The following is a 12,901-nucleotide window of genomic DNA, read 5'->3' as shown; positions in this document are numbered from 1 at the left end:
CTTCTTTGGTGGGATTCATATAAAAAATAATAATAATCAAAGGTACTATAAAAGCGGAAATCTCTGTACAGCGGACAAATTATGAAATGAAATAATGCATGCGTAGCAGTAACAAGTAGTGATATTATTTATTCTTATTTGATTCAAAATAGTTATTTCTTAGCAACGTCTAAGGATGCCGTTTTGGTTTCTCGCAAGCATCAAGATTCCTTAGCGCTGTGCTCCACATACTGGATCTACCTAACTAAGCAAATTTACCGGCTGGAATGTTTTCAACGCTAAATCCATTTCCTCTTGTAAGTGCTTTGTGAATGGCATGAGCTATTCAGATCTATCTTTTTGCAGCGCCCATCTCACGTTTCAACTGACACCTTGAATTTATTCGGTTGGAACACACAAAAAGCGTGCAGTTATCTTAAATGGAATGGTGGGAAAAAAAAAATTCTCTTAAATTCTATATATAAGAATATTCAATTTCTTCAGTTCATTTTACGAATTCACACACACACATGCGCGCGCGTATGAACATAAAATACTTACATGCCTGAGTTAGTATAAATATAAGTATACTTCGCTCTATTGTGCTAATACTGAACAATTACAATTCTCTTTATCTCTTTCTTAGCTGTATCAGTTCTTATCGGGTTTAGAGAAAGTGTGTCTCTTGTGTCTGAATAGATCTAAATGATTTATTATTTTATTCGTAAGTTCTCTCTGATGTTTTCATGAGTTTCTATCTGATAGGTTTTGGTTACAAATTTATAGAGGAGAATGCTAAAATTGGCAGAATAAATCATAGAGACCCTGGAAAGAAGACGTTCCATTTATTTGGAGATCTGTAGAGGTTCTCTCTCAAAAACCCATTTACTGCGGAAACATTTCCAGAACTATCAATGGGGATTGTGATGGAACTCAAAAGCGTACGTCAAGATAGGATATTTCTTGTATGCTCTGGAGAAAAATTTTGCGTGAGGATGCAGAAAGAGCTGGTTAAGCGCGTAAGAGACAGTTTGATGGGACGTAAAAAAACAGTAAGGTTACATCGGTAGCTTGGTGGAGAAGGATAACAGAAGGTTATTTTGCAAAACTCCTTTCAACCTATTTATTATTTCACATGCCGATCATGTATTTTGTAAATAAGGTTTGGGATGTCTACAATAAAATTGGCTTTTTTTTTTTTTTGATAACATAGCTCGGGTGTGGAGACAAACAAACTTAAGGCCGCATTCGACTCTTAAGATAATTTTTCTCCGATTAATTAACTTAAATTATATTTTAAAAATATTTGTAAGTTTAAATTAAGCTACGAGATTCTCCTGTAAAGTTCTTGTTCGAAAAATTTGATGTTGAGTATACGTAAATTAGCTATCATTTGAGACCCTTTTCGAGCTGATAGAATAATATTTTAAGATTAAGAAGTGTCGACATGACGTGGGACGAAATTACCGTTAATCTCGCAAATAATCAATTTCAGTAGTAATAATAACATGTGTACGGACGGACGAACAAAACAAAACGAATATTTTACTCGCATAACGAAACGAGTATTTTTAACCAATCAGGCAATACCATAGCGATCTTTACTATTATTATTCAGTATGTTAGCTTTAAACTACTCTAGAATTTACATATTTAATTTATATTACAACTTCTAATTATTAGAAAGTAAGTAAACGTATTGACTTTTAACTAAATTCAGGATCGTATTAATAGACTGAAGATGATCAGCCCATTTTTGAAAAATTTTGGAAATCCTGAAGAACACGATGAACTCATCGCGTTCAGGATCTTAACATTTCTCATAGGTGAGTCAAAAGGTTAGTTTTTTCGATTTTTTTTTCGAGTACTGATATTAAGAAAAGCTACTGTATTACTTTACTGAACTTTACTCTGTTGCTTTAGTGAAACTAATAGCAGTAACAAATCTAGTCTTTCCTCACAGACCCTCGAAAAACATCCTTGCAGGAAACAGGTTGGATTCTTTCCTACTTAAATTTATTACTACCAAAGCGTTTCATTGTCATTTACTTGGAAAAACTGAATTTCTGCATTACTCTAATAGAGTAATGCGAAGAGTATGAATATAGCTGATCAGTTAGCTAGCAAAGAAATGGATGAGAAATTGAAATGAAGACTAGATATCATTTGGAAGTAGAATGTGTGATAGGAAGATGTGTAAGGAGAGATGAAAAATGAAAATTATGAAAATAGACAAAAAAAGTAACTTTGCTGTAGATCTAAAAATATTATCTTGTCATATTTTCGCATATATGACATTTGATGAAAACTTTACAAAATTCTAAGAGCAAAAATGAACTCATTTTACCAGATTTTATAAAAATCAGCATTATGCCTAATTCATCCAAAGAACTCGTTCAAGATAGTACAATAATTTTCTATGCTTAATCAACAACAGTAAAGAACATTTCTGAATTTAAAATTATTCACATTAGTCAGTCATAAACGTAGCAGACAAAAAAAAAAAAAAAAGACAACCAAACTACTCACAACAAGTAAGTAGCTCAAGTTCAATGCGTACCCTTTTCTTCTATGATTCAGTCATTTAACAGTTGGAACAGACGCAGGCTGCTTGAAAAATTCTAGACCCTGGTCTTGACTATGACATCTTCTTTCCGTATGTATGATCACGAAGTAAATACAGTAATCTCCGGATATAATGCCGTTGCATATACCACTGCTCTCAGAATCCCCCCCCCCCTTCTCATTTTAATAATCCTGCACTGGAATGCATCATCCTCCAACTTCTAGGCTGACTTCTGCATGATCCAGACGTGGAAGAAATAGAGATCGATTGTCTATCCTCATCAGAATTCAGAGCAAAGATTATGAATTCTTGCTTTGAATAAAACAAAAAAAACTATAACGTGGTTTTTAACTATAATATAAAATTAAAATTTGTAAAACCAAATCATCAGTGAAAAATCTTCTTCCTTTCTTCTTCTTCTTCCACCTTGCCGTGTCGGTTTTCTATTCATTTAACCGTACACAAGGATAAGGTGGTTAGCCCTATGCCTTCCGGTGTATCCTATGTCTGTAGAAGCGTTGAATTCTCAAGGCCGGTTTGCGGGATGAAAACCCCCAGATAAATTGGAGAGAAAAACCCTGCAATCCATGCCCAAGACCGACTAACTTGGCTATGTCTGAGAAGGATCCTAAGCTCCTCCCGTCAGCGACGGGAATCGAACCCAGGATACTCCTTTCCCAGGCATATCGTTGCGAAGCGCATAGCCACTCGACTAACCCCGCGGACCAGTGACAAATCGAAGTAAATTATTAAAGTAATATTAAAACATGAAGTATTTCTTCTCAATCGCTTCTCTCATGCGTAAGTCGGGGGTTCACTGTTCCGTGGTTTATGTTCGTATCCAATTCCAAGTCAAGGCCTTGATACTTTTTCTTTTTTCTTACCTAATTTAATCAACTACCTCAACGTTCCTAAATAAAAAAAAAAAAACGTGTGATAGTTCGAAACATTACTCATAGAGGGCATTTTGGAGACAATGGTTCATCTCCTCATCTTAGGATTGCGTCGACTTTCTTCTCTCAATCTGGCAAAAATTATTTTAAAAAAAATAACAATAAAGCGAAAATATTAACAGACAACCTTCATTTAAAAAAACGAACACATTCGAGTCACTTTCGTTTAAAGAAATTCTAGACAGATTCCACATTAAAATATGAGTAAATAGAACAGAATACGAATTCAACTGGATTGAAGTAACCTGATCCAACTTTATTTTGGACACAATCAATTATAAACTCTAATCCATCATCATTTTAATTTGCCTTTCGGCAATCCAAAAGAACACTCGTAAGCCCAATATTCTTCAGCTTTACTGATATTTTCACCAACGAGCATGCGTTTTGCTATAAGATTTCGACTTTTTTTGTATTAAGAACTTTAATTATAGTTACAGATATCAGCTCTAAATTACTATTGACGGAAATAAAATTATCTCTTCCAGCCCGCCTTCGGATACAACACTCACTGATCGACTAATAGTGTATTGGAATGAAATCTTTTTTAAACTACGTGAGATTTTCCGTAATGACATAACTGACCTCCTTTTGTAGTTCTGATGCGATGTAGAATTCGATTCTTACTGAAAAGAGGACATTTATTTTTCTGCTTTTATAGCTGAACATATTTTTAGCTCTGAATGATCATTTTGTTTGATTGATGATAGCGTTGTTTGTACAGGATTTATAAGCAGGTATTTTATTTACTTATTTAATGACAGAAATATAAATATGCGTATTTGTTTCTAATTTTATGTTAGTTTTGGATATTTTTCTAATGTGATTTTACCTTCTTGGCATTTTATGAATCTGAATTTGAAGAAATGGACGTTCGCTTAAATATCTCATTACATCTGCAACATGATCGATAATATCCATTTCAAGAAATTTAATTAGGTTGATTAATTTGTCCTACACAGAATTTAATTACTAAGTAATGCACGATGGGCGACTGTACAACGCTTGATCTGTTTTAGCAATCGTGAAATGATTGGAGTGGATTCTCAGGAAGAAAAATTGATTCTATAAATTTCGAAGCACAATTTCACATACCGCTGGGAGGGAAAAAAAGAAAGAAAAAGAAGAAAAGAAAAATACTTATGCATTGCGTCAAGAAAAATATTAGACGGCTGACTTGCGAAGTAAATTTTGTTTCGACATTCTAATCAAATGAAACAAAATTTGGAAATATTGCCGTATTTCCACGAAGATAATTAAAGTATGTGGATATTGCACTGAAAAAAAATAAAAAGATTTTATGATGGAATTTTGTGTACAAATTAAGCTAAAATGAGTTTAGCCAAGTGAACAAATCTTCTCATATGTTAACGGATGCAGAAACGGATATTCTTAGCAAAGGTCTCAATTTTATTCCCTCACCAAAATTTATCCCTAAAGAATCTCTCCTTACAAAAATAGAAAAAGCAAGTTCACTCATTCCTAATCATTTGGCGAAACTTCTTCGTATTGAATCGATTTTCATTATAAATAATGCCAAACCTCCAACAGATAATATTTCAGTGGCTAAAAGAAGAGCCCTAAAAAATCTAAAACAGAACAGCAACATTATTATTTTAGCTGCAGATAAAGGCAACTCCACGGTCATCCTCAACTCCGAAGATTACTACAACAAAATGCTTCAATTACTTGGAGATAGTTCAATATATTCAATTCTTCAGGAAGATCCTACAAGAGAATTACAAAACCGTACAAACAACTTGTTAAAGACTGCAAGTGAACTTCCTCATAATGTTCGCCTCTCATTACGCTCTCTACATCCTCTTATCCCACGCATCTATGGAGTTCCCAAAATTCATAAAGAAAACACCCCTCTTCGCCCAATTGTGGAAGGAATTGATTCACCTACATATAAACTTTCAAAATATTTAGCAAAGTACCTCAAGTGTTTCTCCAATAAATCTTCATCTTTCATCAAAAACACCACAGATTTTGTTTCTCATATTAAAGATATTCCCATCGATGAAAATGACATTCTAGCCAGTTTTGACATTATATCTTTATTTACTAACCTTCCTACGGACGAGGTACTTACATTACTACAGGACAAATTATCCAAAAAAATGTTCACTTTATTAAAGCATTGCATTCATTCTGGTTACTTCAGATATCAGGACTCCATTTACCAACAAAAACAAGGCCTGGCAATGGGCAATCCTTTGTCCCCAGTGCTAGCTAACATCTTCCTTGAAGATTTTGAAAAGAAAGCCATATCTTCCTTCTCACTTAAACCAAAAGTTTGGAAAAGATATGTTGATGATATATTCATTATTTGGAATCACGGGCACACATCTCTCACAGATTTTCTTCGTCATCTAAACATCCAACATCCTACTATAAAATTTACTGCTGATTTAGAAAATAATAACTCCTTACCTTTCTTGGATGTTATGCTTACACGGTGCTCTGAAAGATTAAAAATCTCTATGTACAGAAAACCTACGCATACCAATAGATATCTGCATAATCTTTCTCATCATTTTCCACCACAAAAATTTGGAACTATATCTACCTTAGGACACAGAGCACGCTCTCTCTTGAATGAACAAGATGAACTACAAAAAGAAATGAATCACCTCACTCTTATTTTTAAACAAAATGGATACTCTGAAAAAACAATTAAGAAATTTCTTCTGGATCCTCCTAGACAGTGCACAACAGAGACTATTAATTTTAAAGGTAGCATCTCCATTCATACATTAGCACAGTCTCCAAAAAATAGCTAAAGTCCTTAAAAAATATAATATCAGGACCTTCTTCACCACACTTCCTAAAATCCGTTCTCTAATCAGCCATCCAAAATCTACTCATCACAACCTTAAGTACCCTGGAGTATATAAATTGTGGTGCGATTGCAATATCCCATACTTTGGACAAACAAACAAATCTATTGAACAAAGAATAGAAGAGCATAAGAGAGACATCTCTTACAAAAGATCTCATGCAACTGCGTTATCCAGTCATATTCTTTTTTCAAATAATCCTAACGATAACCAACAAAGCCACTCCGTTTGCTGGAATAGATCAGAAAATATCTTTCACTGTGATGATGAGTTTGAGAGGAAAATTGTAGAATTGAAACAACGTAGATACGAATATAAATTAAATAATATTTTAATAGATATTTCCGATATTTCGGCAATGTCTCATTGCCATTTTCTAAAGGAACTTACAGAAAGGCAGGAGCACACAGGCCCTAACAATACAGTAACTGGAAATGAAGATATGAAGCTATCTTTCTCCTAGAAGTCCTGATGGTGCCCTCTGGTGGGCTAAGTAGGCATTCTTGGCCGTTGGGCTGAAGGTCTGCTGATGTATGCCTCCCAAATTTGGGGCAGTCGCATACAACCAAATTTGTTGAGGTTTGGAGAGTTTCTTAGGGCAGAGGCTGATTCCATAAATAATCTTTCAAATTTATATTTGCTCCGGTGTATTATTTTTGCTTTCTTCCACCGTATTCTGTGGCGAGTATCCAGAGCATGGTCTGCAAGACCAGAATGGCTATATTTGTAAAACCGGATGTAGTCCTTGTGTTCAGAAATTCTGATATTCGCTGTCCTGCCTGTTTGGCCAAAGTACGACAGTTTACAACTGCAAGGGACCTGGTATACACCAGGTAGGTCTAGGGGAAGTGGTTGGTCTTTGGTAGAGCGGATAAGGGATGCCAATTTTCTGTAAGGTCTGTAACAGGAGGTGAGGTCATGTTTTTTTAGAATTTTGGTAATTTTTTCTGAGGTGCCTCGGATGTAGGGAATGATGATGGATTTAGAGTAATCTTTTTTGTGGAGGGGGGGAGGAGGGGGGCTGTGGTTTGTAGGTTTTAATATTTTTTGGATTTTTTTTTGGGGGGGGTAGCCATTGGCTGAGAAAGTGTTTAGGATGTGATTTAGTTCAGTGTTAAGGGCTATGTCGTTAGAACAGATTATTTTAGCCCTGTTGTATAGTGTTTTTACCACTCCATATTGTTGTGAGGGGGGGTGAGATTGTTGGTGGATGTATCTGCCTGTATGGGTGGGTTTTCTGTAAACTGAGAAAACCAAAGTTCCATCAGGCTGGCGGGTGACTAGTGTGTCTAGGAAGGGGAGGCAGTTGTTTTCCTCTTTTTCCAGGATGAACTTGATTCTGGTGTGTTGGTTGTTTAAGTGTGTGAGGAAGGAGAGGAGTGTTTCAGAGCCATGTGGCCAAATAGCGAACACATCATCATCATCGTAGCGAAGCCATATGGTTGGTTTTTGTGGGGCAGAGGCTAAGGCTTTTTCCTCAAAGGTCTCCATAAAGAAATTGGCTAAGGGTGGGGAGAGTGGTGAGCCCATGGCTGTCCCCTCTATTTGTTTGTAGAATTTTCCCTGCCAAACGAAATAGCCTGAGTTCATTGTGAACTGAAATAGGGCTGAGATATCGGGAGAAAATTTAGCTTGGATTAGCTCTAAAGTTTCCTTGAGTGGGACATTGGTGAATAAGGAGGAGACGTCGAAGCTGACCATTATGTCACTATGTTGGAGTGTAAGGTTTTCTATGCTGGCTTTGAAGTGGGCTGAGTTTTTTATGTGTGATGGTGTGTTGCCAGTATAGTGTGTGAGCTCTTTGGCCAAATATTTAGCTAATTTGTATGTGGGGGAATCAATGCCATCCACTATGGGATGGCATTGATTCCCCCACATATGGGATGGCACACTCCAACATAGTGACATAATGGTCAGCTTCGACGTCTCCTCCTTATTCACCAATGTCCCACTCAAGGAAACTTTAGAGCTAATCCAAGCTAAATTTTCTCCCGATATCTCAGCCCTATTTCAGTTCACAATGAACTCAGGCTATTTCGTTTGGCAGGGAAAATTCTACAAACAAATAGAGGGGACAGCCATGGGCTCACCATTCTCCCCACCCTTAGCCAATTTCTTTATGGAGACCTTTGAGGAAAAAGCCTTAGCCTCTGCCCCACAAAAACCAACCATATGGCTTCGCTGCGATGATGATGATGTGTTCGCTATTTGGCCACATGGCTCTGAAACACTCCTCTCCTTCCTCACACACTTAAACAACCAACACACCAGAATCAAGTTCATCCTGGAAAAAGAGGAAAACAACTGCCTCCCCTTCCTAGACACACTAGTCACCCGCCAGCCTGATGGAACTTTGGTTTTCTTAGTTTACAGAAAACCCACCCATACAGGCAGATACATCCACCAACAATCTCACCCCCCCTCACAACAATATGGAGTGGTAAAAACACTATACAACAGGGCTAAAATAATCTGTTCTAACGACATAGCCCTTAACACTGAACTAAATCACATCCTAAACACTTTCTCAGCCAATGGCTACCCCCCCCAAAAAAAAATCCAAAAAATATTAAAACCTACAAACCACAGCCCCCCTCCTCCCCCCCTCCACAAAAAAGATTACTCTAAATCCATCATCATTCCCTACATCCGAGGCACCTCAGAAAAAATTACCAAAATTCTAAAAAAACATGACCTCACCTCCTGTTACAGACCTTACAGAAAATTGGCATCCCTTATCCGCTCTACCAAAGACCAACCACTTCCCCTAGACCTACCTGGTGTATACCAGGTCCCTTGCAGTTGTAAACTGTCGTACTTTGGCCAAACAGGCAGGACAGCGAATATCAGAATTTCTGAACACAAGGACTACATCCGGTTTTACAAATATAGCCATTCTGGTCTTGCAGACCATGCTCTGGATACTCGCCACAGAATACGGTGGAAGAAAGCAAAAATAATACACCGGAGCAAATATAAATTTGAAAGATTATTTATGGAATCAGCCTCTGCCCTAAGAAACTCTCCAAACCTCAACAAATTTGGTTGTATGCGACTGCCCCAAATTTGGGAGGCATACATCAGCAGACCTTCAGCCCAACGGCCAAGAATGCCTACTTAGCCCACCAGAGGGCACCATCAGGACTTCTAGGAGAAAGATAGCTTCATATCTTCATTTCCAGTTACTGTATTGTTAGGGCCTGTGTGCTCCTGCCTTTCTGTAAGTTCCTTTAGAAAATGGCAATGAGACATTGCCGAAATATCGGAAATATCTATTAAAATATTATTTAATTTATATTCGTATCTACGTTGTTTCAATTCCCTAAGTTATTTAGAAATGCATAACCAACGTATAAGCCTATCTACGAGAAAATTGTAGAATCAAGAGAAATCCTGCTGAACCCGGTCCACTTAAACAACAATTTAAGTTATAACATCCCAGATAGCCATGCTGCAGTTGTTTAATATTGGCGTACACGTGAACCTGCACGCACGATTGCAATAAACGATGGCACGTCAATTGGAACAACTTATATCCTTATAAGGACTGGCTTAAAGGGGCGAAGCAAGAATGCTTTTCATCTTTCCCGTTATCTGTAGAGGACAGTGTAGGGATAAGGTGTTATTGAGCTATTAAAGCTCTGATCATGGCAGGAGGGTAACAGCAATAGCGTAGCCTCAGTTAGAACTTCATTGGCTACAGCATTGCCATCCGTTACCCTCCAAGGGTATTGGATTGAATGAATCAATCACCGCATCTCACGGTCGATTGATTCAATCAGACCAGTTGGAACAACTTGAAAAAATACAACGTTTTTATGTATCGATTATGTGAGACAATTTGTACCTGTAATTTCCAGTTTGTTTAAATAATTCAATGTTTATTAGTATTCCTTTATAAATTGAAGAAGGCTGCCATATGCCGAAACTAGTAGTATTTATCATTAAAATCTTTATATGTTATCTCGGTTTTATAGTCATTAAATCTATATTTTCTTCAAATATATATATATATATATATATATATTTTTTTTTTTTTTTTTTTAATATCATATGTTTATTTTTCTCGGAGCCATCTTATGAATATTGAATTATGTTACTTTACTTTACCATGCCAATCATATTAAAAGCCTGTGATTTCGTTTGTTTTTATAGGTAGTCTAACATACGAGTACTTACCGATGGTATTATGAGATCTGTCTGTAATAACTAACAAACTGGAAAGATAAAAGAAATAGAAATAACACAAAATAAACACACTGGCTAACAGGAATCCATCTATTTCGACGGTTTCTGAATTTGACAGATTAAATTAGCATATTGAGGGAATGGAGTTTATTATTATTATTATTTCATCCATTCTTTATAAATTGTAAATTCTCTTGTAAATGAAAACAAAAACTAATCTATCCATCTAGATTTGGAGAGAACTTTGCATGAATTCTTCAGAGTCAATTTGTTAATATAAACGTAATTCTGCTTATGACATGATGATTACTATAATCTGCTACGGCTGTCAATGCATATTCGCTGGCCCGTTTCATCTGTTTTAGTAGGAAGAAAAACCGTACCAGCATCGTATACTGACCGACTAATTCGCCTTCAAGAAAGTCATGAAGAGCGTCGTCGCTACCGACTACACTACGAATGCATGATTTGTAATATATGTACAAACGAGAAATAGGAAGATGGTCTCACATCAAAAGTGATGATCATCTTGGATCCATTTCATCACTGAAATGATGAAATATACTGATAAACATCCATGCAACAGAGGGATTAGAACCCACCATCTACGGTTCACCCCGGTGACGCTGTTTAGTTGATTAACAAGCCAGCTAACTGAACATTTATGATAATTAACTAAATATCATAAAGCTTGCTGTCTATTCCATTTAAGTGAATTATTACTAAATTGAAAGTTGTAATGAATTCCTATTGATTATCTTTTCGAATTCCAATAGCTACACTCTATAGTTTACACCTTCCCATCACGATTAGCTAACCTCAGGGACAAATACACACCTTATTAAGGGTACACCTATTTAAGGGTACAATGTTTTTCGTATGGAAAGTATGGCCTAGAGGTACAGCAGAATAAGTTTACATCCCCCACACACACACGCTCAGACAACAGAAACAGAAAGAATACTGCTTTCAAGATTTTTTTTTATATAATAAACGCTGAATAAATACGCATCTGTCTTTAACGTGTTACACCTAGGGTCAAGTAGCTCTACAGGAATACTTAAACCAATAATAAACGCATTCTCGCGTTGCGAGAGACTGAGAAAAAGAGAGAGTTGAAAGAAAACAAAGGATATTGCAAACGCACTTTAGCAGAAAGTGTTGTTTACAATTACAACTGGAAATTAGAAACTTGCTAATTACGCTGAGAGCTATAAAAGAAGAAATCAGGCGATTTACGTGTTAAGAAGTATACTGAATATTTTTCGTAAGTTACCGCTTCCATTACTGTTTTAATGCATTTGCAGATCTTTGTTTTTACTTTGACCAATGGAATTGTGCTTTAAACTAAACATTAAAATAGCTTTATATTTCAAATAGAAGTTTCTGACTTGCAAAGATTTGCATTGATGAAATTAAATGAACTAACATGGCGCTGCAGTTGAACGAGCTGAGAATTATCTCGTTGATAAATTTGTATAGAAATGCGTTTCGTAATATTCTTGGCTTTTTGATTTTAACAGATTAGAGATAAGAAGGAAACAAATGGAAAAGTGCTTAAAATTTGCAGAAGTCCGAATCAAAAGCCAAATGAAAAAGATAATAAACAGATGTTTGGATAAGTCATGTACGGAAAGAAAAGAGCAAATTATTATTATTAAAATCACGAAGGATGGGGTTCATTGTGATATTTACATACTTGTCTAGACGTTTCCAATAAGACTTTGCCTTAAAGCACTAATGTTGTCGTCTCCATGTCTTGTTAATATTCCAATATTGTTCTTGTTTGTGTTAATATATCTAATTTTTGTGGGCAGATACCTGTCTTTATGCAAATATATCATAAAAGCCATTAGGGCCTTCAATTTTTTTATTAGGCTTTTTTCCTTAGTTTTTTTTTTTTTTTTAATTTCTATATAAAATTGTCGATTTCGTAGAATTCTGAATCTGGTAATGCTCGTGACGGTTCTGGTAATAGCAAACAACGAAATAATCTAAACTCGACACCTGTTTGTAAATAGATACTTTTCCTAATGCTATTGGGTCAATGTACCTTGAAAATGTCTTCTTTGAATATCATAAGATTCTATTAATCCTATAACATCCACTTCTTCCTAATCGAATCCCACTAGAATTGTCTACTAGCATTTCCCTTTGACAGATTCTCGTTTTCCTGCCATTTATATCAATTCTTATTGAGGTCTGATTGGTGGGAGGCAAACCAGTGCGTGTGCGTGTATGTGTGTGCTATGTGTATCTTATTCCAGGTCAAGAATAATTTCTTGAGTCCATGGAATAACTCACTGCATGTTTCACTCAATCAGCAATGTTTATCATGTTGAACTTTAAACACATCCTTTGATCACTGAATT

Source organism: Typopeltis vanoorti, chromosome 8 (genome assembly GCF_054136105.1).
Source record: "Typopeltis vanoorti isolate ZY-2024b chromosome 8, IOZ_Tvanoo_1.0, whole genome shotgun sequence".
NCBI classification, from domain to species: domain Eukaryota; kingdom Metazoa; phylum Arthropoda; class Arachnida; order Uropygi; family Thelyphonidae; genus Typopeltis; species Typopeltis vanoorti.
This window is presented reverse-complemented; position numbering follows the sequence as displayed.